Source organism: Ambystoma mexicanum, chromosome 2q (assembly GCF_040938575.1).
Source record: "Ambystoma mexicanum isolate Mex_15411 chromosome 2q, UKY_AmexF1_1, whole genome shotgun sequence".
Lineage (NCBI taxonomy): Eukaryota > Metazoa > Chordata > Amphibia > Caudata > Ambystomatidae > Ambystoma > Ambystoma mexicanum.
The window spans coordinates 1,060,713,658-1,060,739,897 of NC_090924.1; the positions used below are offsets into that span (position 1 = coordinate 1,060,713,658).

At 45.0% G+C, this 26,240-nt stretch overlaps 1 protein-coding gene across 1 annotated transcript in view; it reads right to left on the reverse strand.

Annotated features, from left to right (window-relative positions):
• Positions 1-26,240, reverse strand: part of ZNF804B (zinc finger protein 804B) — a 1,261,227-nt gene that overhangs the window by 695,798 nt on the left and 539,189 nt on the right. The gene's annotated exons all lie outside the window — the stretch shown is intronic.

The window sequence follows — 26,240 nt, forward strand, 5'->3', positions numbered from 1 at the left end:
TGTTTCCTGAGATGCTCCAAGAGCATCTCTGAATACTGTGTGCTATTTTCTGTTATCCAGCTGTGAGCAGTGTATTTCTATTTCCTGTTCATATTATAGCCACCAAGTTATTGCAGAGGGTCTTAAGTCGGAGGAGGGTCATTATCCCAAACGATAATGACCCCTCCCAAAGTCTCTGAGGCTATTACCACATGGTGATAATAGCAATACATAATTTGGAGTTTTGGTGGTGAGGTAAAAGCACGGTTGCTTTAAGAGTGAGTAAAGTAAACAGACCAACTGAGTAAGTAAGATAAATGTGGTTTTATTTTGTACTATTAAGATGACATGTTTGTCTTCATACGTTAAACATTTCAATTGTAACTTGATTGAACTGGAACAGGTTTAACATGAGCATGCATTGGGTGTCCTGTTAAAGTAGACCCTTTCTCTGTAAGAAAGTGAAAGCCTTTTCCAACATTTTAGCTTTCTCTTTCGTGTTTTAAAAAGCATATTGCAGCACAGAAGGTTCTCCCAGAGCGGAGGTTCTTGTTAAAAATGTGCTTGCCTAGAAATGGAATTGTTGTTTCCCTGTCTGCTTCTGAAGAAGGAATGTTCAGAATGCAGTCAATAGAATTGGCTATTGACTGCACTCTAAACATTCTGATTCGCTGCGTGGAGGTGAATAACTATATCCATGTGCTAATAATGTATAAAGACCGGGTATCTATTCTACTAATTTTAAGGTCCTATAAAGATAAATGTCCCATGACTCCAGCATGAGCATGTGTGAAAAGATGCTTCTGAAGCCCTTAGGTGGCAATAATACAACTTCTGCAATTTATATGAGTTGCCATACATGGTAGTCAAAAAGGGGGGCAGTGCCTGTTTAGGGAGAAATACAGTAAACAGATGAGAACTGATGTATTCTTTCCCTGATCCTTCTCCACCCCCGTGTTAGGGATAGAGTGCAAAAAGACAAATAAGATCAGGATATTCCCTGTCCTACTGACAGTTTTAACCCTCTCCCATAAGGTGTCCAAGGGTAAACTAAATATCTGAAGGTATCGTGATTGACATTCTGCAGATGCTACAGAGCATCTTAACCTGGATGAATGCTTCTGTAATGAGATGGCATGCATTGACAAAGCAAGTGTCTTCATCAATATCCAGACATGTCCTCATGCAGATGAGAGAGAACCTTATAGGGACATGTTTGAGTATGCAGGCATATTGGGAATATTGCAGTATACTTTTGTATACCAACTGCGGTTTCTGGCACTTGGTTCAGAAAGCATATTGCCAACCTGAGACAATAGTAGGTACAATTTTGGTACTGTCTATCAAAAAGAAGCTGACTAATAATAACTGGAAAGGACATGCACAGTGGACAAATCAGGTAACATCAGGTGACAAAAAGATGCCCCGGTCAAATTGCCCACTGGGTCCTGGCGCTGCCATTCACTGCTCAATTATGTCAACCCAGGTGACATGCACGTAGCCACAGGTCCCACAAACTATAAAGAACAACATAAAGTATGTAAAAACCATAGTAGCCCATATAACTTAGGTCCACTTTTAAATTAATTATGGGGCAAGCAAAAACAAACTGTGAAGATAATGTTTAAAGATTGATTTTAAATACATTGGGCCTCATTACAAGTATGGTGGTAGCCTTGCCGGTAAAACCAGCAGGCCTGTGCCAAACGTCCACATTTTTCCGGCACTCGCGAATGGGCAATTACCGGGTCATTACGGCCCACCGGACCCGGTAATTGCCCATTCGCGGGTCCCAGAATGAAATGCTCCCCGGTGCATCCGACATCCTCTGCTCACGGGTGCCAGTCAGACTTGGTGGGCGGTAAGGCACTCGTGAGCAGAACTCGTAGTTTGCCGGTCTGGCAACTACGGTACTGGCAAGCTTACCGGTACCGTAGTTACCGGACCAGCAAACTTGTTATGAGGCCACATTTTCTTCCAGCGACCAACAAAATGAGAGTTATTAGAAAAAGTCCCTACTGATGGCCCAGATAGCCAACAAAAATGCAGCATGGCCATGGACACCACACAAATGCTCAGACAGGGAAAATAAGGTAAGGCTAAGAGGTGTTCTTAAAGAATTTGCACATTGAGATCTGACCACTGCGGAAAAGAAATTAACAGATTGGCTGTAGCGGTTAGGGCGGGATAGAGGACCAATAGGAAACAGGGAGGAAATGACCAGGGAAGAATGCTGGGGTATACAAAAAAATACATGTGGCCAGATAAAGATAAATGGTGTTTAGGTGAGGTCAAAAGGAGTGGTGGCAAACAAAAAAGACCAGGCAGGAACAGAAGTTGTAGTGCATTAGAGGCAGATAGTGAAGAAAGAAGTGCAAGGAAGACCAGGGGAAGTGGTAGTCAAAAGAGAGGGAGTGAGAAAGAGGGAGTAAAACGAAGGGTAGGGAAGACCATGGGATGGGTAGTTGAGAGGGAAGATATGGGGAGAGAATAGGAGGTAAACTGGATGGTTGGGGTGAGAAAAGAAGGCGTAGTTGTTAATGGACATGAATCAAAGAGAGTAAGAAAGAGTACAGGGAGAAGACAGTGAGAGTGCATGAGACTGTGATAAGCGAAAGAAAGAAAAGACACGCCTGATCCATCAGTATCAGGCTAGCTGGCCCCTTGTAATTACCGAAGGGAGTGAGTTAGAGTAGACAGCAACCTTTAGGCCTTGACCATATGGAATAGTTTAACAATAAATGGCATGGGTTACACATCTAGTCCTGACGTACAACCCCCTGGGGAGTAAAGAAAGTCTGGGCTCAGTTGGTCACGATGGAGGAATCTGCTTAATTTGACTCTCCTGCATTCTAGTACTGATGAATATCTGCAACTGCTAATAAAACCCTTGAAAAGATCTCAGAGAATTGTGGTGTTCTTGTGTCCATCTTTGAAAAAATATACATCATTTTCTGGGATTGCTGAGTAGATTTTAGTAGAATAAGGTTGGGGCATTAACACACTGATTAAAAACAGGCCTGTGAGTAATGCAAGGTGTCATGGTCTGTCCTTGTATTTGAATTCTTTTAGATCATAGGTCTTGCAACTGTGTGATCAATTCTAGAACATTAGTCTCCTATCACATGTTCCATCTAATAAAGTGGTAAATACATCCAAAGTGGATGTTATAGTCTGATGGTAGGGAATTAAATACTGACTACCAATTAGTTTAGTGTGTTTTACACATACAAAGTGGAGTTCACAGTTTGTAGTGGTTTTCATTTTTTTACAACCAGAAAAAACTCTGTGACAATGCTTTTGTAAATCTAAGTATCAAAGCTAAAATGGAAATCATTGTACACCTGGTTATACGTCATTTAAATGGCCCATTCCTGTTTGTTTCTATTACAATTCTGACAGTACTTCATGGAGGGCATAGAACTCCTATGTTTCTATCTATCTATCTATCTATCTATCTATCTATCTATCTATCTATCTATCTATCTATCTATCTATCTATCTATATGATATATGATATATAATATTTTATTTATATCGTGCTCGTACACAAGTGTTTCAGAGTGCAACCAAGCAACGGGAGGGGGAACAAGGGAGAACAAAGAAAAATTAAAACAACGATCTTACTAGGCCCAGTGACAATAAGAACGCGCAAGTGCATGGAGAAGGGAAAAGGGGGAAAGTGCATGGAAGGGGGAGAAGTGGAAAGTGCAAAACAGATGAGAGAAAAGAATAAATCATAAGTGAAATAAATAAATAAATACAGGCAAGGAAAAGGTGGTAGTGCAGCACGCAAGTGGCAAGTGCATCATTGGTCAGATAGGGTATATCTGATAAGTGCAGACAAAAGGTTGGGGACTGTATGGGTACAGATACAGATCCCACTGCAATGTGTGGCCCTCAGGCAGAGCAGGAGGGAGTCAGGGTGAGCAAGTACATGGGCAAGAAGGACATAGGGCGGCCAGGTGCATGGTGCAAAGAGAGAAAAACAGGTCAGCAGGGGAGAAGAGGGGCAAAGAAAGGGGCGAAGAGGAAGGTCTATCTATCTATCTATCTATCTATCTATCTATCTATCTATCTATCTATCTATCTATCTATCTATCTATCTATGTATCTTTCTGTGTTTTGATCTATAAATATGTGTGTCCCTTTGTACCTTTACATTTGTCCAGTAAATAAAAAAGTGTTGCAGCATAAAAGCCAACACCCTGCTTCCAGATACTACCCATGGCATTAACTTCCCTCCTCACTTTCCCCAGAAGACACATTGGAATGCTACCACTTACAAATTATCAGTTTTGGCTTCCTTAGTATCTTGCTGAGATTGTTGAGATCCATGAGCACTTGAATTAGCTATGAAAACTGGATCACTTTCAGAGTATGTGGTACCTGCTTATTAGTGCCAGCAACAATTCTAATCCAACCTTCACTATCTGTGATGCTTCGAAAACCTGTATTTGAGATGCCTGGTCTTCACAGAATTCCTTGACCAACTAAGGAACCTTGCACTTAAGATACCCTTCCAACTTGTGGTGCCATGAACAGGTGGCAAATCCGAGCACTGATAGTCCTGGCCCTACTTATGGAATCTTTAAGAACCTTTGCAATTCTGACATCTGCGACCACATTTCACAGTATGTTATCTACATTTACAGCAACAATGATGGCAGTGTCCTGGAAGAAACACTTGAAGAAGCTGAAGAGGCTACATGTTGGGTGGGAGATTTCATTATGTCTGACCAACAGGAGTTTTATTTGTACCAATTTGAAAAGCAAGCCATTCTTGGTTTAGTTGATATGATTAAATGTGATCTTTATGCCAATATAAGCATAAGCAGTGTTATTCCATGGTTTGAGAAATCTTTGTCTATCCTCCACATTTGTGTCACTGGCTCTTAGCATGACTCAGTGACCATGTGAGCAAGTATTTCCCTATCAGTCTTTATTCAGATTCTGACACAGGTGATGAACGCATTGCTGAAATCGATTTTATGTTTTCCTCTAGATAAACATTATAGAAATGATTTTATGTGTGTACATTGTGAGGGGTCAGAAATGTGAGGTGGACACACTTTAGGGGGGTTTTCAAACAATGCCATTTTGTTAAACCAAGATTGTACATCCAACAAGTCCATCAGGTCCATCAAACCCTCCAGTTGCAAAGGAGATGCCTGCCCGGCACATATAATTAAGGACTGTGCTCCTGCCCTCGCCCCTTGCATCACCGCTTTCATTAACTCATCCTTCCGCACTGTTCAGGTGGCAACGTCACTTAAGGAGGCTTGGGTCCGGCCATTCCTTAAAAGAATTTCTTGACCCCCTGGTCTCGGGGAATTACAGACCCATCACCACTGCCCCCTTCCTGCTAAAGATACTGGACAAAGCATCTTACCTGCAAGTTCAGAAATTCTTGGAAGACCACCCACTTTTGGGACTACGCCAGTCTGGATTCCATCCACGGCATGGCACTGAGTCGGCATTACTTGATCTTAAAAACCAAATGGATGACCTAAGGCACATAGGTAAGCCTGCTCTCCTACTTCTTCTAGACCTATCAGCGGTCTTTGACCTTGTTGATCATAAAACATTATGTCATCACTTGTCATCCACAGCCAACTTCTCCCCAAAGGCCTGTCAATGGATATCATTGTTCCTCAAAGGAAGAGTGATGATGGTGTTCTCGGACTCCTCGAATGCTAACCCCAGTCCAATCTATTGTGGTGTCCCACAAGGCTCCTGCATAGCCCCAACTCTCTACAACCTCTTCATGAGGCCCCTATTCCAAATCCTTGACACCATGGGCATCTCATATACCAATTATGCAGATGACACCCAGGTGCTCATACCTCTGACCGGTGACTATCCCTCCGACATGAACACCCTCAACTTCATGTACTCTACAATTCATTCATGGATGGCTGAAAACTGGCTCTGTCTCAACAGTGAAAAAACTGAACTCTTGCTAATTGGATCCACAGCAACACTGGGCAAATTGGACAAGCAATACTGTTCATTCACAATAGACAACATACCTATCACTGTGTCTCAAGCAATCAAAACACTGGGCCTATACCTTGAACCTAGCCTGTCCATGGAAAGGCAGGTTAATGCCATCACGTCCTCATTAGCCTATCATTCCAAACTAATCAATGCAGTCAGGCCATTCCTATCACAGGACAACTGCCTCACTATTGCAAGGGCCATCATTGGATCTAGGCTTGACTATTGTAATGCCCCTTTTGTTGGAACATCCTAAAAAAAACCTGGCTAAACTCCAGCTGGCACAGAACAATGCCCTCAGGGCTGCAACTGGTATCTCACGTAGGGATCATATCTCTGGTATCAGAAGACGTGCACTGCCCCCCCCATCTAGCTCAAAGGACCATCAGACAAACTGCCTCTAGACCATCCATGACTGCCTACGCAATCGCATCATTGTCCCTCCCACACGTAGAGTGCGAGCCGGTGGCTCCAGCTTCCCAACCATGGCACCGACATACTGGAACACCCTCCCAGCCCAAATCAGACTGATTGAATCTCATGCAGCCTTCCGTAAGGCACTAAAAACCAGCCTCTTTGTCTGACAGCCTCCCTCTCAGACCTGTTTGTGCCCTTGCACTGTGTTGTTCTCATACCATGTACTGTACCACAAAATGTAACCTGTGCTGGGTCTACGAACTCTTTGTAACTAAGCAATTGTTTCTAACTGGGGCCGCTCACCTGTAACCCCGAAGTAAGCCTTCTTTCATCTACTTACAGCGCCTCGTTGCCCAAGGGTTGTAGTGCGCTTTACAAATTCAAAAATAAAAAAAAATAACAACTTTCTTGCCCTTCTCTAGCAAGGATTTCCCTGCCAAAATAATCAAAGGAATTCACTCCAACACACCATTGCTGGCCCTCACACTTATACAACAACATAAACAAGAAAGTATATGACAATTTGTGAATCAAACACTTGTATGTGTAACACCTTTGAATTTGATGTTCATAACTTGAGAGAATTCCCCTTCCCCGGTTTCAAGTCAAAGTCAGGACCAACACAAAACAACAAGGAATCCAAGGTTGAAAAAGAATTCCAACACAGATCCTGTTTGGATTGAATGAAACGTCAAACACTTCAGAGTTCAAACCAGAGAGGATTCTTCTTCTCCAGGAAATATAGTTCAGGACGTTCTTTAAACAAACATGTATGATTTCTCTTGCGGTGCCACATAGCAGATGTACTTTTTGAATCCGAAAATATCACAGTGCTTTCTCCTTGACACCATGAACCACAACAGCACAGTTCAGCCCAGGGAAGATCCTTTTCCTCCAGGAAATATAGTTCAGGAAGTTCTTTAGATGAAAAAGCACTGCTTCACTTGCAGTGCCATGTAACACAATAACTTCTTGACTTAGAAAATATCACAGTGCTCCCTCTTTGGCACCATGATACACATCAGCTTCCTCTATGATCTTCTTCACAGTGTTTTTCTTCACAGTGCTTTCCTCTTAGCACCATGAAACACAGGATTCTACTCACAGTGCTCTTCTTTTGGCACCATGAATCAAAGGTTTGCATCACAGTGCTTTCCTCTTGGCACCATGAAACACAACAGCTTCAACTTTTCACCAGTCTTCTACCTGTGCTTGTGTCTGGTACACTCTCCTGCCAGACCTAACTGCTTCATGTACATACCATACACTGTTCACACTTCTGCATTTAAACCCAAAAACGTCTTCCACTTCAAACAGCTTTTAACATTTCTGTACAGAGCTATAGCAAAGACAAGATATTCATCAATGCCATTTTAACTCTTCTAACCAGCAATGGGCCTCATTACGACCCTTGCGGAAATGGAAAAATGATGGCGGAAATGCAATACCGCCATCGAACACCGCTCGTTGCGATCATGACCCGTCACCGTAAAGTACGATGCCATTAGCGACACCGCAGTGAACGGCAACGCTAACTGCACCAAGTACGCGCACGCGCGCCTTGCAAAACCGGAATCACCGCCATGGCGCAACGGTACGCGAATTCTGACCCTAGCGGACATGTACTGAACGCCATCAAGCACGTCGTAAAGTACCATTCCGCCATGGCGAGAAATACGGCAACGCGAACCAACCGTAAATGGCCCACTGAGTGCCTGTACTCCACTCCCTGGCCTCATTGCACAACTCCTGGCAGGCGCAATGTACCCACACTATGCAACCAGTGAAATCCACAATTCACCCATGCATGCCAACGTAGAAAAGCATGCAGGGGCTCAAAGCGCCCCGTGAGTGGGCATCCATGTACGGCATGTCACCATAGCCGTACTGACGCAGCACAGGCATGTGAAGGTACAATACATCAAAATGAAAATCAAGAACACATGACACAAAACAACAGTAGTCCCCCATCGCTTGCCACCAGCGCAAGGCAACATCCAAAACAGCATCCTGAGGGGGATTGCACCAGCCCTGTACTCATGCCAGTAAACAAACCAACCATCAGCAGAAGCATGTACCACACAAGTCGGCAGAGTGACTGAGCAGCCAGGCTCATCCCAAGAGGGGCCGATGGGAGCTGCAGGGCACAGATGGCATCAATACAGAAGCTATTCCAATGGACATGACCCCAGTCCCCCTCCAACAAACGCACGCAAACACAGTCACCTGTGACCAGCCACATTCTGAACAACCCATCATTCCACCAATCGACCTGGCTGACAGGCACCAGTCGGCCAAAAGCCAATCCCCCGCCCCTGAACAGCACATCATGTAAACAGTCACAATGGCAGCCCCTATCCGTGACCATACTGTGCTACGTAGGCAAACGCGGCCAGTACTGTACCACACAACTCAACTCAGAAGGCGGAACACAATGCAGATCATCACGCAATACATACCGCCACAAAGCGAAAATCGCCACATCACCTGCAAAGAACAACGCAACACGACAAATATCGGAATACAATTTAAATGCACATCCAAATGACAAAGGCCCCACAGCAATTTGCAAAATACCACCAAAACAACCATCATCACCGAGGGCTGCATCTGCAATAATTGACCGGCTTCCACTTGTGTGACGCCCTGTACCATCATGGCACACAGGGCCTACATCAACGTTCCAAAAGGCAACATGGAAGCGGCAAGAACCGCAGGTCCGTCCCATGAGGCAGGCACTAGTCGAGCTGAAAGGCCGAAATGTTGCACCTAGCCACCAGTACAGCGTAAGGGCATGTGGCCCATTGGCGATCGTCCCATAAGATCGAAATGGTGCTCCACTGATTCACCCGAAGCTGCAGGAGTCGAGAGTAAAAACCATCTGGAGGAGTGGCGTAGAGATGGCATCTGCAATAGGGCAGGAGATACCTGTCACCCAAAAGAAACACAAATTAACCGATTGCATTACGGGACTCATGATGCATTACAATCTTCATTCAACACACCAAATCCACACCCATATGCATGCTAGCCCACTCCAAAGGAATATACACACCCCTAAATCAGTATCGAATCATAACGAAACCAATCGAGCTAAATACACCATTGTCAACGTCGGTTACTGTGCATGCGTCCGTCAAGATAGAACCCATGACATGGGATTAGTAACGTGCCTAGACACAAGTGTATGAAGGCGCGTCGAGACAGGGAGGATCCGACAAGGGCAGATAGACGTATGTCCCACTATGGCAGCCTTGCATCACATAACGCAGGGGAAGGGGAGTGAATCAAAAAACCCATGTACATGGCAGACCCTAAACGGAATCATCAGTCCATGCATCCACACATCATTCCCTCATCCCGCAATGAAAACGCATGAATATTCACTCACATAATATGTGAAACTTCCATCGCGTCTGTGCGTAATGCAGTCCGCAAAAACCACTGTGCCCCTGGCCGGATCTGTAGTGTTGTGAAGCAAGATGGATTTGGGAACGTCCTGCCTTATCGTCCACTACGCTGTTGCGCATCCCATTCAATTCATATCATTCATTGCCTGCTCGTTATGGGCCATGTCCCAAGGACATTCTACAATAGAACGTTACATTTCCAGCCAGACCTGTGGGCGTATCCTCGCCGCTACTTCAAAACCCAAAATGCTGGCCTTCGAATTCCTCACTTGCAACATTACGTCGAAAAGGCTTCTGTGAACGCTTGCATTCACAATTACATCAATGTAGTGCGGCTGTTTGTCATGATGCTAACTGGCTGCAATCACAAATGGCACGCCACGCCCGTCGGTGAAGTACGTTACTGTGCTGCATGAGGGTCGGCCATCGATCGAGCCCTACATACCACTGACTCTTCACAGGTATGTAAGCGGCTGCAATCATAGCATGTGTAACAATGGGAGCATAGCATGAAAATCAGTCAAAGTACATCACACTGCCATCGGGATTTGATACATGATTCCAATCCCAAGATGCCATGCGGCCAAATGCAGCCTTACGTGCGGGACGTGCTCGGCCAGAAGGGATTGCATCTGCCACAGATTCATTCAATCAGCACAGGTGGAGGCCATACAGGCCGACAGCACATATATTGCAGACCCAAACCCCTCCCACAACCACTCCCACTCCAAAATGCTACCGGCAGGACTAGCGATGTTGGGCCTGGGGTACCAGATAGCACTGCAAGTGCTACAACTACAAGAAGACGACGAACAACAACAGGTACAACAACCGGGCGCACAGGGGAGACGGAGGAGAAGGAGGAGGAGGAGGGCAAGGCAGGGTCAGCAAGGCCCACAAGCACTGCCACTACCACCACGCAGGCGGCCCGCAATCCCACGCCTCCGAGCCGATCCGTTCAACCTCACTGCTGAGCAGATCCACACCCTCTACCGTTTGGACCGGGACACCATAATCGCCATTGTGGACATGACACATGCTGACCTCGTGAGCATGATAGATAGCCCAACCGCCATCCCACCCCTACTGAAGGTGGTGTCTGCACTCCACTTCCTGGCCACAGGCACCTACCAGCACACAGTGGGACAGTTGCATGGCATTTCACAGCCACTGTTCTCACGGACACTCTTCCAAGTGCACGATGCACTCCTGAAGCACGCCGACGACCACATCACACTACCACGCACGTACCAGGAGATTACCAACGCTAAAGTGGGATTCCATGCACTTGGCGGCATCCCGGGTTGCATTGGTGCCATCGACTGCACCCATGTTGAATTGGTTGTCCCACATGCCATGGAGGTCCAGTACCGCAACCGGAAACAATTTCATTCAATCAATGTGCAAATGGTGTGTGACTCCAACAAGATATTTACGCATTGTTGTGCCAGATTTCCTGGATCTACCCATGATTCTATGGTCCTGAGGAACACAAGAATACCACGCTACATGGAGCGACACGCAGGGCACAGATCCTGGCTACTCGGTGAGTCTCATTCCATGCATGACATCGTGGCCCATTTGATGCGTCAATGACCTTGCAGGGGGGGGGGGGGCTACTTAGCACTATCATTCCACTGACACCCTTTATTCGTCTCATACAGGTGATGCCGGGTATCCACTGAAGAGATGGCTCCTTACACCAATCCGGAACCCACAGAACGAGCATGAGGAGGACTACAACCATGCCCACTCACGTACCCGTGTGGTCATTGAACAGGCATTCGGCCTACTGAAGGCTCGTTTCCGCAGCCTCAGCAGGTCTGGCGGGGCACTCATGTACAGCCATGAGAAGGTTTCTAAGATGGTCATGGCATGTGTCATGCTGCACAACATGTGCATACGTAGGAATGTGCCCATGCCCCCTGACGCTGTACTGCATGCACCTGAAGATGATGATGATGATGAGGGTGGGGATGTGGAGGCACCTCAAGGAGTCCATGAGGCACAGGATGTACGTGCAATCCGACAGAGCATCATAGATGCATGCTTCTAGCAACCACGCATGGTGCCTATTACACGGAAAGGGGACCTGTGGCACTGTGTGTGTGTAGTACAGGCACATTGTGGACTGTACGCCTATGAAGGCCTCGTACGCAAATATCAATGTCCACACATGTCATTGGATGATAATGAGGTGCTGTATTGTTAATGTGATTTGATTTATACACCCTATGGACCCGCCACCCAGTGAAGCCCAACACACCCCCTCCACCCTACTACCTCCCCCCCCAACACCAGTGTCCAAATATGCATGCTGTCCGTGGGTAGACGCTATTGCAAGCCCCCTCTACGGGTATCAGGGGCACCCCTGCCCGTGGAGCGCAGGTTCCTGCCAGATCTGCGTTGGGGGCTGCCCTGGACGGAACTTGCCACGGATGATGTCTCTGCCTGCTCGCGTCCATGCATGTCTCTGAGGGTTTGTGAGAGCTCCGAGAGCACACGGCGCACAGCAGCAAGTTCAGCACAAACGTCTTTGGACGTCGCATGCAGTTCCCCCCTCAGGCTCTCGGTGCTTTTCTCCATTTGTGCTCTCAGGCTCTCGGTGCTTCTCTCTATTTCTCCCCTGAGGCTCTCACTACTTTTCTCTATTTGTGCCCTGAGTGTCTCGGTGGATGTTTCCATGGCTGCCCTGGAACCCCCGCATTCATTTGCATGGTCCTTGAGTAGCGTGGACACTTCCTGCTGTTGCTCGATCAGCAGGTCGAGGGACTGTTGCCTCTGCTGGGCCATGGACATTTGCGGTGGTGTGACAGGGGGGCTGCTCAACACATGTTGCCTTGGCACAGGACTTGTGGGGGTTGGCCAGTCGTCGTCTTCAGGGTGCCCCTGCGTGGTTTCGTCATGGTGTAGGGGATGGAACATGCAGGGGGATTGGGAAAGGTCATGGATGGTACCTACGTCGCCAGCACTGTTTTCCGTGTCGGAGCATGCTGGCATGACAGCTGTGTCACCTATGGTGCTGCTACCACCAGAGGCAGTGCCATCAGATACGTTCTTTGGGGGGACCTGTGGTGCTGGGGTTGTGGACTTGCTGGCTGCTGGGGTGCCTGTTGCAGTCCCCTCCAGTGTGCTGCCACTTGATTCCTGCTGCTGCCGTGTCTTGATCCTTGCACCTGAGGTGGAGGCTCTTGGGACGTTGGTCCTGGCCCTCTTTGCAGGCGTGCTGGTAGGGGTGTCCTGCAGCTCGTCGTTGGTATCGGACCCTGTGGTGGAGTAAAGAGGGGCGAGCGTTAGTTATGGGTCTGTCGGATTTGGAATGGCAACGTATCAAATGCATTGGGGTGGTACATGAGGCTGATTTGGGACTGGGCCTTGGAGGTGGTCTCATTTTCGTGTGGATTGAGGATGCATTCATTTGGCTGCATGCAGTTAGGGGGTGCATGCTGCACATGTAGGGGTTGTTTATGGCTTCTTGATTGATTTGTTTGTTCATTCTGACTTTTAGAGGGCGCTGTCAGGGCAAAGTATGTATTGCACTATGGGGTCACATGGTACTGCACATGTTCGTGGTTTGTGGATTTCGCATTGTTTCTCTTGGCCAACCTACCTGATTCTCCGGATGTCGGCACTCCTTTCTCCATCCCTCCGACTCCCTCTATGCTCTCCATTCCTATGGTGGAGGCGCAGATTTCCTCCCAGGGGGTCAACTTGATGGGCGACTCTGAACCCCCCCCGGTAGCTGTGGCGATGTTCCTGTTCGCAGAAAGTATGCTGCGTACGCGGATCCGCAGGTCGTCCCACCGCTTGCGACATTGCTGTGGCGTGCGGGGTGTTGTCCCCACCGCACTTACGCGCTGTGCCACCAGGGCCCATATGGCCTTCTTGTTGGCAAGGGCCGTCCTGGTCATTTGACTGGAGAAGACGACGGCGGAATTTTCCTGGAGGGTCTCGGTGAGCAGGGTCAGTTCCTCTCGGGAGAAGTGTACCTGCCGCTTGCGGTCACACGCTTTCTTGGCTACCTTTCCCATATTTATTTTTTTAACTGGGGTTGCTAACGGGTTGGGATGTGTGTCAGGGTCGGATTTTTTATGGTTGTGTTGGGATTCGGATTTTATAGTTGTGCGGCGTGCTGTTTCCCGTTCCGGCCACATGCTTTTACTTCCGTTTCCGTATATTTACGGTGGCCGTAATTTGCGGTGCACGCTCGTTACGGTGACCGCTCATTACGGTGACCGCTAAGATGGGTGGCGGTATTGCACCTGGTGCAGCGTACGGCGGCGGTAAGGGCCGTTTTGGGGTCATTTCCGCCATCGCAGCCTTTCGGATTCCGCCATGGCGTAATGCTCGTGCCCGATGGGTCGTGATTGGCCGCACTTTGCTCCTTCGTGCAATGGCGGAAACGCTATTTACGCTGTTGCGGTCCGGTCAGTCACTTTCCGCCAGGGTCGTAATGAGGCCCAATGTCTTTGTCTCCTTTTTTCCCAAAAACATGGATGCATTGTGTCTCTGAGCCCCTGGCTTGGGGCTCATAGCACCCTAAGATCCAAGACAGCCAGGATGCTAGTGGTTTACAATATTTAACTGCGTGAAGAGTGTTTCAAGAACTGTACAGCACATTTGAACCAGAAGGAAACTCTGTTGCTGTATTTCACTCTCTCCTGATAATAATAATAATTTTGCATTTATATAGCGCTACGAACCCTCAGGTATCTGAGTGCTGCTTACTACTACCCATGGTGTGTGGTGCTCATTTATCGTCCTCGGAAGGATGAAAGGCTGAGTTTGGCAGCAGGCTTTCGCACAGATGCCAAAGCGAGTGCTCTACTGGCTGTGCTACTGGACTGCTGAATGACCAAGGCACTGGTACTGGACTGGACTGGACTGGCACTGCTGAATGACCAAGAACTGCAAAAAAGGGTACCACTGACTGTTAACTGCCCCTTTGGTCCATTGTTGGGCCCCGGAGACTGGTTAGGTAACTTTGAAACCTGTTTGCTCACAAGTACATATCCTTCTTCAAGAACATTGTTACTTTTGCCCACCTTTCATCCCTTATTTAATACCCAGAGTGCTACATCTTCTATCTTTGCTTAGTGTGTGTTCTTTCCTCTGGGGTGGGTTTTGTGTAGTGTTTTTCTAGTTAGTTAGTATTGTACATGGTGTGTTTAATAAAAGTGTATGTATTTCATAGAACCTTTATTTTGTACTGTTATACTTTGCTGTTTGGGTGGCTACTGAACCACATTCACGTCCCTCTTAAGAGTATAGCCTTCCCTCTGCCCATGTTACCAAAAATGGCAAAGTAGTTATATCTGTTGACTGTGCCTGATATATCTTTATGATTGAGTTGGCTCTTTGATTGTAGAAGTGTGAGAGCTGAGAGGGCGTTTTAGCCATTTCCCATTCTTGTACTCCTGCATTGGGCCATTGATCTATTCAACTGATTGGCATAACCTCAGGATTTGGATGTGAGAAGAAGATGCTTGTAACATCAGTTTCCAGGTGTCATCAGTCAATCCATTTGGATCAAGATGTGGTCAAGAGCAAGGCTTCCTTTCCTCTGCAGAGTTTTTGCTGGGTCTCAGAGTAAGGATGGGTGTGCAATGCTCAATTCCCAATGCAGAGACACATGACATAATTACACATAGAGGGAAGAGTGTTTAAACATAGCCTGGAATTAATAGTAACTTAAAAACGACACATACATTAAGTATCCAGGTTAATTGTTGAGTGGCAGTCATTACAATTGCACACTGTTCTGAGCAATGCAGTGATTGTGTCATGAAATGCTACTTTAAGAAATCAGAAGTATTAAGTTCATTCGAAAGTATATATGCGGTATGGATGCCTTTAGACTGTAAATTCACTAAATAAAAGTTTCACCTGTTTGACAGAAGAAGGCTCTTTCCTTGCATAAGTGATTCTGGAACGTGCTTTCTTCAAAACGATCTTTCCGAGAAGAATGGCATCGCATAATGATACCAGCAATTGTGTTACAGAGCCATTAGCTCTATAATCATTGTATGGTGATGGTATGTACAGAAACCATGGTAACATCAATTTCTCAGTACCCTGTGCCTAATGCAGCTGTGAATATATTTCAGGAACGTTATTTCATCTGTTTTAAAATAGAAAGCCAGGTCATCATTTGCTCCTTCAGCGATGTGGCAACCCCCTAAGAAAGTCATTTGAACAATATATGAATTCAACAAAGTACAGTTCAGCACATGTCTCGATCACATGTAAACTGATTGGGTGCACTCTCGCAAGGCTCCTCAGTCAGTTTGTGAAATACAACGATCTGGTAGATCCTTTTAAAGACAGACTTCCACGCTAAATGATGTACAATATGCCGTAAATTCTGGTAACAATACTGGAAGACACAGCGCCTTCTAAGGGTATCCACCGGGGGTGAATTTCTATAATGGATGCACTGATTTCAATAGCAACTACTAGTCTCCTTCCCCTCTCACCAAAAGTCTACCTTTTGCCCTTGCTTTCTTCAACTTTGTTCAATGTCTTTCTCCCTTAAATTAATTATGTTTAAATGTTATATGGAGACAGGCGATTCCCAGAGAATTTGCTTTTGTTCTAAGTCTATTTGTTAGTCCCACACAGATACAAAAGTACGTGCACAGCAGGTGGTCAGAAGGGAGTGACATCACATCAAAATACCACAATAATAACAATGGCAGTGTCATGCCCTACAAATCCACCTGCCCAAAGGAAATTTTGCGAAGCAGAGATCAAGTCTTTTTCTATTGTGAGGGGAAAATAATACCCAAATGTACATTGAGTCAGGCAGTGTCTGCAAGTCCCAAGAATGCCAAATGGGGTGACCCATTATGTTGTGCCAAGTCCAAAAGAGAGTGGAAGTACTGAGGTTAGAAGCAATATAAGACAAGAGAGCATATGTTTCAAGGGTGCTGCCTAATAGGTAAAATATTATTAATAACTGCTCTCATTTTCATTGCATCATAGTGGATTATGAAATCACCCAGAAACCCTAGGTAGCAACTCATCCTTTTAGGACATCAAAATACGTATTTAGCCAGGAGTAGTGGCAAAGAGTCGCATATGTGTCTCTGTTGGGTTGTTATGTACTACAGCATGTTGAAGGAGACTACAAAACCACATGGGGACTCATGGGTCCAGCCAACTAGCACTCATTTCAAACATAGTTCTCATATGAAAGATTGTAGAAAATGAACTTGCTAAAGTACTTGATGAAGACTATATGGAGACCCACAGCACACTTCATGACGGTCAAGCAGATTGTAGTCCTACCTTTGAAACTGAGTCTCCAATGCCAGGCAAGTCATGGATAAAAGCACCCATCATTCTTTATAATGCCTATTGAATGGTGCCCCAGCATGTCTTCCTTAAATGCCCATGTGAGTCACCAGAAATGACTGAAATGGTACTGGATTGCCAGGATATGTTGAATGTTATGAAAACATGCATCTGTGTCTTATAAAGCGTGAAGTTGGTGTCACAAAGTTGTATACTTGGATTAGTTTCCATGAAGTGCTACTTTATGTTAAAACGATACTGAACACTTCCCTTGATGACAGTAGTACATGTCGGCAATGTGTTCCTCCTTCCCCTACCTCCCTCTGCACCTGGTCTATTTGGCTCAGGGGAAAACACAAGGTAGCCTGTGGTCTGTTCAAACCATTTCCTACCCTGCCAAACATAGAAACCATGCAAAACATAAGTACTTCTATTGTGTTTCAGTTATTCCCCAATATAAAACAAGTGTTCATGCATTAACTCTGAAAGGTGATTATATCATCCACCAGTTTGCAGGAGCCTGTTGTCAAATCCTATATTTACACGGTTGCATGGAGGGCTGGGTCGCACAGCACTTTCACTCGAGTGTTCCTTTTCACTTCCCTGTCCTCTTTCCTACTTTTGCTAGCTATCAGTCCTAGCCCCACATCATTGAAATGCACCCTACATCAAAAAACAAAACCACAAATCAAGCGTTCAGTGCAAGTCTGAAATTCCACGCTCTTGCTCTCGTAGAGTTGCTGGTGTTCCTACACCTTAATCACACACTCTATTTCTCTATACATTATGGATATTCTGTCATCAGAGTGCATGTTACGTTTTACCACATGGAGATGATTTATCAGAATCCTCTTAGCCAATCTGAACGTTTCAAGTTCAGTCAATAACTACCAGTATTGAGTGCCTTTTGGTCATTCTGCCTTCAGAAGCAGGCATGGAAACAACAATCCAATTTCCAGGCAAGATTTTTATCAACAAGACACGTCCTCTGTGGGTGGACCTTTTTTGGTTGCAAAATGCTATTTAACGCATGAAAGAGAAAGCTAAGCATTGGAAAATGCTTTCACTTTCTTGAGAAACCATTTACTTACATTACACCTAGCACAAGTTCATGTTAAACCTGTTCTAGTTCAACCAAGTTACAGTTAAAATGCTTAATTCATGAAGACAAAAATATGATTTTAAAACTTCAAAATCAAAAAACACATTTAATTTACTAAGTGCATCTATTTACTTTACTCACTGTTGAAATAAAAACATGTTATTTCAACACCAAAGCTCCAACATATTTATTGCTACTACCACCAAGTCATATTGACAATGACAATGGGGTAATGACCCTTTTCAATTTGCATTATGTATTTGTATTTTGAGTCATTCCTGCTCAGAGCAGACATTGCTGTGGTGCCCCTGCACCTACCTGTGGTTGAAGTGACTGGAGTGACCCTCACATCTGTGGATACGCTGCCTGTCCTCACCTGCTTCCTCCTTCCCTGAGGCCACCCACAGACACTACACACCAGCCAACACAGGATCACAGCTTTCAGGACTTTGTCATCCCTGCTCGACGTGGACAATGCTGTGGTGCCCCTGTGCCTACTTGTGGTTGGGGTGACTGCATTAACCTCACACCGGCTGCTCCACCACCTTTCTTTCCCTGCCTTCTCCTGCCCTAAGGCCACCTGCCGATGCTGCACACCAGTGAAGGATCACATGACCGACTTCAGGATTACATCATCCATACTTGGTAGGGATGCTGATGTGGTGCCCCTGCACCTACCTGTGTTTGGAGTGACTGGAGTGATCCTCACTTCTGTGGTTCTGCTGCCTGTCCTCCCCTGCCTTGTCCTCCCCTGAGGCCACCCACCAATGTCACACACCAGCAGGCATATAGATGTGACGGATCACGTGACACTCCCGCTCACTCATATATTCTGTGACAATCGGGTGCCTGTGCCATGGACATCCCGATCCAAGGGCAACACGTGTAAGTGCAGTTTCTACCTCTGTTTGCCTCTTTTTGTGCCCTATCTGATTCCACTGCCTCTGGCTACTTCTGACTCTCTTTTTATCTACTCCTCCTATCAGTATGCCTACTCCTATTTCTTCCTGCCTCTTCTCTCGTCTTTCCCCCTCCTATCCCCCAATGTTCCCTTAATGTATCCAATCATTACAACACTGCTGTCCTCTCTGATTCTTTCACCTCTATCAATATTGCACTTCTTAATACTCATTCTTTATATAACAAATCACACTCTATTCTTTACCTCTTTTTTCGTCTCAATTTGCCATTTTCTTTGCCTTAATGATACCTGGATCTCTCCTGATAACACGACCGTCCCGCCTCTCTTCATAGTTCTGCTTGTGCCTTTTCGCATACTCCTCATCCTTCTGGTTGGGGAAGGGATACTGGGATCTTTACCACTCTTCCACGACCCTTGTTTCTCACCCGCCTGACCTTCCATTCTACCCAAAGTTTGAGTATCAATTCTCATCATTTTTTTAAACCCTTCCCTGTCTCTTTACTTACTACTTAAGGGTCTCCTTCCTCTTCATCTCTATTATTTCTCCTCAGTGACTTTATTCTCCCTCTCCTCCCATCTTCTACTCAATCTCGGCTACTTGCTTTCATTGTTTTGTATCACCTAAATGTTTCCTCTCCTTCTTCTCACTGATCAGGTTCTTGTCTTGATGCATATTTTCTTTACTTCCTTGTCTTGGGACTATCAGTGCTTATCATGTTCACTCTGCTGATCATCATTTTCTTTCGTTCTCTTTTCCCCTCCTCCGCCTCCTGCTCGTTCACCCTCATTCCCTTCTATCTTTCATCGTAATCTTTGTCCTTTTGATTATTCCAATTTTCTTTCCCCCCTTTATTCTTCTCTTTCCCTATGAATTCTTTCTCTTCCCTCCGTAAGGAGGCTGTTAACATTCTTCAGTCCTCTCTTGTGTCTACTATTGAACATTCCCACCCCTTAGTCTCTTTTACTCCATAACCAAGACTTCCCCAACCTTGGCTGACCCCTGTTCTATCCTCTCTCGGTTCTGACTTATGCAAAGCAGAGGAGCGTAAAAAAAATCTCAGCCTTCTCCTGATCCCTCTACAATATCTGCAGTTCACTGATCCTATGACTGAGCTCTGCTCACTGCCAAAAAACCCTATTTTTCGGAACCTACGCTCTCTCTCCCCATCACCCCTGTCATCTCTTTCAGCTTCTCCACACAATTCTCTCCCCTCCATCCTTTCCTCTCTTTCTTCCTCAGATTTCACAAACTGCTTACTTCTGAAGTTGTTTCTCTTCACTTTTCCTTCCCATCTGTTTCTGGCAAACATTCCCCTTCCCTACCCCTCTCCTGTAAATCGCTCTTTTCATTTTCTCCTCACTCCCCTATAGAGGCATCTGCTCTTCTTGCCCATGCTCATCCTACCACTTCCCCACTGGACCCTCTCTTTCTCTAGTCTATCCTCATCTCATTCCTTATTTGACTTCCTTTATCAATTCTTCTTTCTCAAATTCTCTTTTTCACTTTACATTTTAAATGGCCCTTATGCTTTCAGTCTTGATAAAGCCCTCCCTTGACCCTTCTGTCCCTGCTAATTACCACCCTATATCTCGTTTTCCTTTCTAAACTCCTTGAGCATGCAGCCTATTCCCAAATATCTACGTATCTCAAGCTGAATTCTTCCCCCAATTCAATCTGGTTTTCTCCTATTTCATTCAAATGAGACTGCTCTTTTGCAGGTCCCAAATTCTCTTCTCTCCGTTCACCACTCTAAGCTTTCCTCTATTCTTATTCTTCTTGATCTTTCATCTGCTTTCAACACTATCAGCCACTTTTTCTTCTATTTGCGCTGTCTTCTCTTGGAATTTATGGTTCTGTTTTCAATTGGCTTCATTCTTACTCATCTAATCATTCCTATTCTGTCACTTGGGCTGGTAGGACCTCTGCTCCTCTACCTTTACGCTATGGAGTCCCACAAGGGCCTGTCCTGGGTCCTTTGTTATTCTTCCTCTACACTCTTCCCCTTTCAGCACTCTTTGCTTCTGATGACCTGGCATTCCATCTTTATGTTAACGATCCCCAAATCTTTTTTTTCTTTTTCTTCTTTTTCTGAGCCTTTACACTCTACTGTTTCTAGCTCTCTCTACACAGTCCAAGTCTGGATGTCTTTCAACTTTCTTCACCTTAATCCAGCTAAGAGTGAGGTTCTCTTTTTCATGCTACATTTATTTGCCTACCACTACCCCCTTTCTTTCTTTTCCTGCTTCTCTTTTTCCCCTGTCCTTATTGGCTCGTAACTTGAGTGTCACCTTTGACCCTTCTCTTTCCTTTTCCATTCATATTTCAAACATAGCTCATTCCTCTCGCTATGGCTTATTCAACACCCTGGCTGCACACCCTTACCTTATAACTTCTTATCACTTCTCTGATTTTCTCTCCTATTGAGTATTGGTCTGCTCTTCTACTTGATCTCCCTGCCTCTCATTTGGCTACCCGTTCTGTCTTAATTTCTTCTATTTGTCTTCTTTTTCCCTTGCTCCTCGCTCTTCTATTTCCTCTTCTCTTCGCTCAACATCTCTTGTTCCCTTTGAGTCTTGTCTTCTCTTTCACTTTCTGTCCAGTGTCTTCAAGTGTATCCATGGTCTCGCCCCTCTACATTTCCTCACATATTTCACTCTATTCTCCTAATCACACATTGCATTATCATAACTACTTCTTACTGTCAGTCCCCAAGCCCCCCGTGCCACTTTTCCATTTTGTTCCTTCAACCTACTCAAGCACTGGAATGCCCTCACCTTCTCTCTATGGTCCTCTTCCTCTTTATATATTTTTCAATTTAATCTCAGATCTCATCTCCTATCCGATTTTTCACTCATTCCCCTTTGTTGCTGCTCATTATTTAAACTGTACTTTTTCTCCTGATCGTACTGCTTTTATCTTTTATTTGGCGCTTTGGCGAAAGTGCAGTTTGAATCAAATAAATATATAAATATAAAAAATGTTATTCCACATTAGTACCCAGCACAGGGTTTTTTTGCACTTACAAATTAACTGACTGGTTTGTTGGCAAGCCTTACCTGACGGTAAGCCTGCTCACGCTATTGCACGACCCTTGTGCATCTTGTGTTTTTTTTTCAGGCCTCCATGAAAAGGGAGAAGGGACTACACATAGCCCCTTCTCCCTGTTCCATGGTGGCCATTTTTTTGTTTACTTTTTTTCCCCTTCCATGGTGGCCATTTTCTTTGTTTACTATGGCCACCAATTAAAGAGACAATGGACTATGTTTGCTGTCAATGGCAGCATTTTTATAACTTTGTTTTCTGGCTGCAAAACGCAACGTGTCTCGCAGTCGAAAAAAAACAAAAAACACCATTAGTACCCCTGTCTAATGGGCCGGGGTACTAATGGCAATAAGCCCCTCGACTGCGGTGCATTATCGCATAAGGTAATGGCCAGGGGCCTTCGTTAAGTAACTATGGTCCCCAATCTCACAGTCTTGTGGCGTATTGCCTGAATAACGATTCTCCCTCAGTCCATACGGCTATAATATTAGTCTATTGTGTACATATGATTACTTGTATAGGGCTTTGCATGGCTGGACTCAGTATTGACACTTTGATTGTTCGTCGATCAACCACCAGTAGTGTTTAATGAACCACATGCCCTTTTTTATTTTAGAGCCCAACAAACAGAAACTGTTACATTCATGAATTTCAGCATTTCTAACAAAAAACAGTTTGTTTGTGTTCAATTAATTTAAATACTTTTGCTCACAGCCTAGCAACTTCCTCACTCATTGCCCCACTAAGAGCAGGTCCTTCTATGAATCAGGAAACGTGTCTGTAGCTTCTGTTGGTCAAAAGGTGAGTTGAGAAATCTACTTATCACATTTTGTTACCTACAAGATTAGTGGATCCAGCCCAATAACTATCTTCCCTTCTTTAATCTCACGAAATGCATGTTTGAATAACTTGTATTGGACTAATAGAAAATCTTATTCTGAAAGGTCACACAGTTTGCATTAATATATGGAGCATAACAGATTTGAGAATGTTTAAATTAGCACACTGTAGTGACGTGTAGGCTGCGGTATTATTTCCCTTTTAATGCAAGAAGGCTTCACTTTTATATTGATGTTTGATAATACTATGTTTTGCTAATTCAGTTTGTGATGTTTGATTTGTATAGTAATGTGTCATTTCTCACAAAGCGTATCACTTCTAAGAATAATAACGTGTTTCAAGGTAACTAAGGAGTCTTAAAAAAACTTGCATTAAACAAGGATATTATAGATAAGTAATAACCTGTGTCATTTGTATTATTCTGTTATCGAAATAAATGTGTGTCACTTTAGTTGCTCTGTGAATTTTACGCAAACAATGACACTCATTCGCAAACTCAATTTCCACGGGATGCTACGATCAACACGCTAGCTTTATCCTGTACCCACTAACATTTACATGCAAGTCCCCGATACCAGGGAGGGACTTGAATGCCGAATAAGGGCTGGGATACAATGCTTTGCATCCTTGCCCTCTTTGCATATTTAAATGGTTTGAGCCCACCCAACACCTAGATATGCAGTGGTACCTTGCCCTCACGTGGGTGCTGATTCCATATGCTGAATGGGTCTGGCACTTTTAATTCGCATTCCAAATTTCTACCTTTAGTTCAGAGTTTTAAACATACACAAATAATGGTGCCACCCGTGCTACACACATAGGGCCTGATTCATGGAATATGTGACCGGTTCAAAGTGAATTTGCACCTCTGAAAAGTGACTTTGCACTGCCGACACAAACCCCGATTCATGGAACCGTGCAAAGTGTATTTTTGCAGTGCATAAATCAGCATTTGTGTCAGCAGTGCAAAGCCACTTTTCAGCAGTGCAAATTCACTTTGAAGCAGGCAAATATTCCATGAATCAGGCCCTATGTTTTTCATTTGGTTCACGTCAATGTTGTCAGGGTTCTGAAACATTCACAATCTAAATGGTGCTTTCCGGTTCACCTGGCCTACTCCAGGGATGTGTTCACTGGCACAGCGGGAGCTCCTGCAGCCCCTGCAGCCCTCTCGATTCAGCAGGGCCTGCCACACAATGTCCATAAGGGGGGCCCGTTAGGGTGAGCACCCATCCGTAATTATCACTGGCATTCAACACATGAGGCCGTTTGTCCTTTATCTTTAACAACGTCCTGAAAGGACAGAATTATCTGTAATTTAATATAGGGCTGCGTTTCCCCCACTGACTCACCACCAAAGTCCTGCCTATATCGCACTACTGTTCCAGGTACATGTCAGCGGCAAAATCTTGAAAACAGATTACATATCTGAACAATAATCCCAGGCCATTTCTGTCTAGATTTTATTTTTTCAGATTCGCACACTGGGAATATTAAGGATAGACTCCTTGATTAGAGCAGCACAACAAAAAGGTTTTTGTCTCGGATAGAATTTTTCCCGAGACCCTGGTAGGACAGATAGACGTATCCAGGCCCTACCACTTTGCTGCCAAACTCAACCGGATTTCCGGTTATATCTTTTCAGCCTTTCAAATCCTTATTGGTTCACATAATTGTTGTTCTTTTGACACCACCGGTTTTGACCTTAGTGCATCTCCTTTTATGATTAAATAACAGATCGTATTTCGGTGTGTGCCAATCCGCACAAATTTGCTTTTTACGCTCAAAGAATTGCGAAAAAGTTTTGTTTTTTGTTGCTTTTTTGTTAGCTCCTTGTTGATTGTTCACTTGTTTGAATGCTTGTGATATATATATTAAAAAAATGTTTGTTATGTGAAAAACGTCTCACGATTGTACATTGCACTAAAAGTACTTATATATATTTTTCCTTTTTTTAAATAATTGAACCCAGCATTTATTGCTCGCACATATAGCTACTCAGGGGAGGTCCAGGAATTAAATGACCCCCACTTTAGCTCTCTATTTTTGGCATAGCGACACTCCCTTCCTTTTTCATGCTTTATAGCTGCAGCATTCAATCAGTATCTTCTCTGATCTCCTTCACTGACAGTGGCCTGCAATGGCCTGGCCACTCTGCCTGGAAGCCCTGACTGGTACTCCCCTTCCTTCTAGTTGTGCATGTGTTTTAGAATGTGTTATTTGCGCCTGCAGCCTGTATTCCAGCATCGATGTACCGTACACTGACATGTACATCAGAGAAGGGTTGTGCCACAAGGAGAGATTAGGTACCCTCGCCTGCACTTCTTCAGCTTTTCAGCCTGCAGGTAAGAAGTGTGCATCTCACACCCACGACCTCAGGGATCCAGGTAAAGTTCTAGCCAACCCGGGTGGGGCAGCAAGCTCGTGGTCGAGCCTAGGTTCACCGTTCATCCATCTTCTGGCTAAATCACAGGCCGAGCCTCCCCTAGTAAAACACCATATTTATAGAAGAAAACAATGATAGTGGTAACATGTTATAAGTTGAAATGTGTGTGCTTTTCTGCTGTACCTTCTTGAGAAGGCATGTGTGTATTGAGAGTGCTGCCCTGCTCCTATGCCCTGTCCCCACCATATTATTCTACCATGAATCTAAAGGCAGCATTGTAACACCCTACAAGACATGACAGTATGGTCAGAGGCTATATTGGCAGCACTGATTTGTGATTATTTATTTATTGATGCTCAAACACACTTTTTGGGGCCATGTTTATTCCAGAGGGATAATTAAACAAGCAAGCACGCATTTTGTGGGCAAGGTTTTGTCTAGCCGATTTCTTTTCGATGTAAATATTAGTCCAGCATAACCTGTTGGGGTCATTTTACTTGCCAAATGTGTGATATTGCTTGATATTCCTCATTACAATGGGGGTCATTACGAACTGGGCGCAAAAGGGTACCGGGCACCGGTAATGACACCGGTGCCAGTAATCCCTTTGCACCCTTTTCCGAGGTCCCTTTGCGGGTCCTCCCTTAATGCCTGGTTTTACCCGCAATTATGGATGGGACCCGCAAAGGGATACCGGGGTCAATAACGGTACCGCAATTTGCGGTACCGTTATTGACGCCTTCCCATTGAGCCCATGGGGCTCAAATGGGAATCGGAAATGGCTTTTCAAATGGGGACTTATCTGTCCCTTAAAGGTCGGAATAAACCGGTAAGACCCCATACCA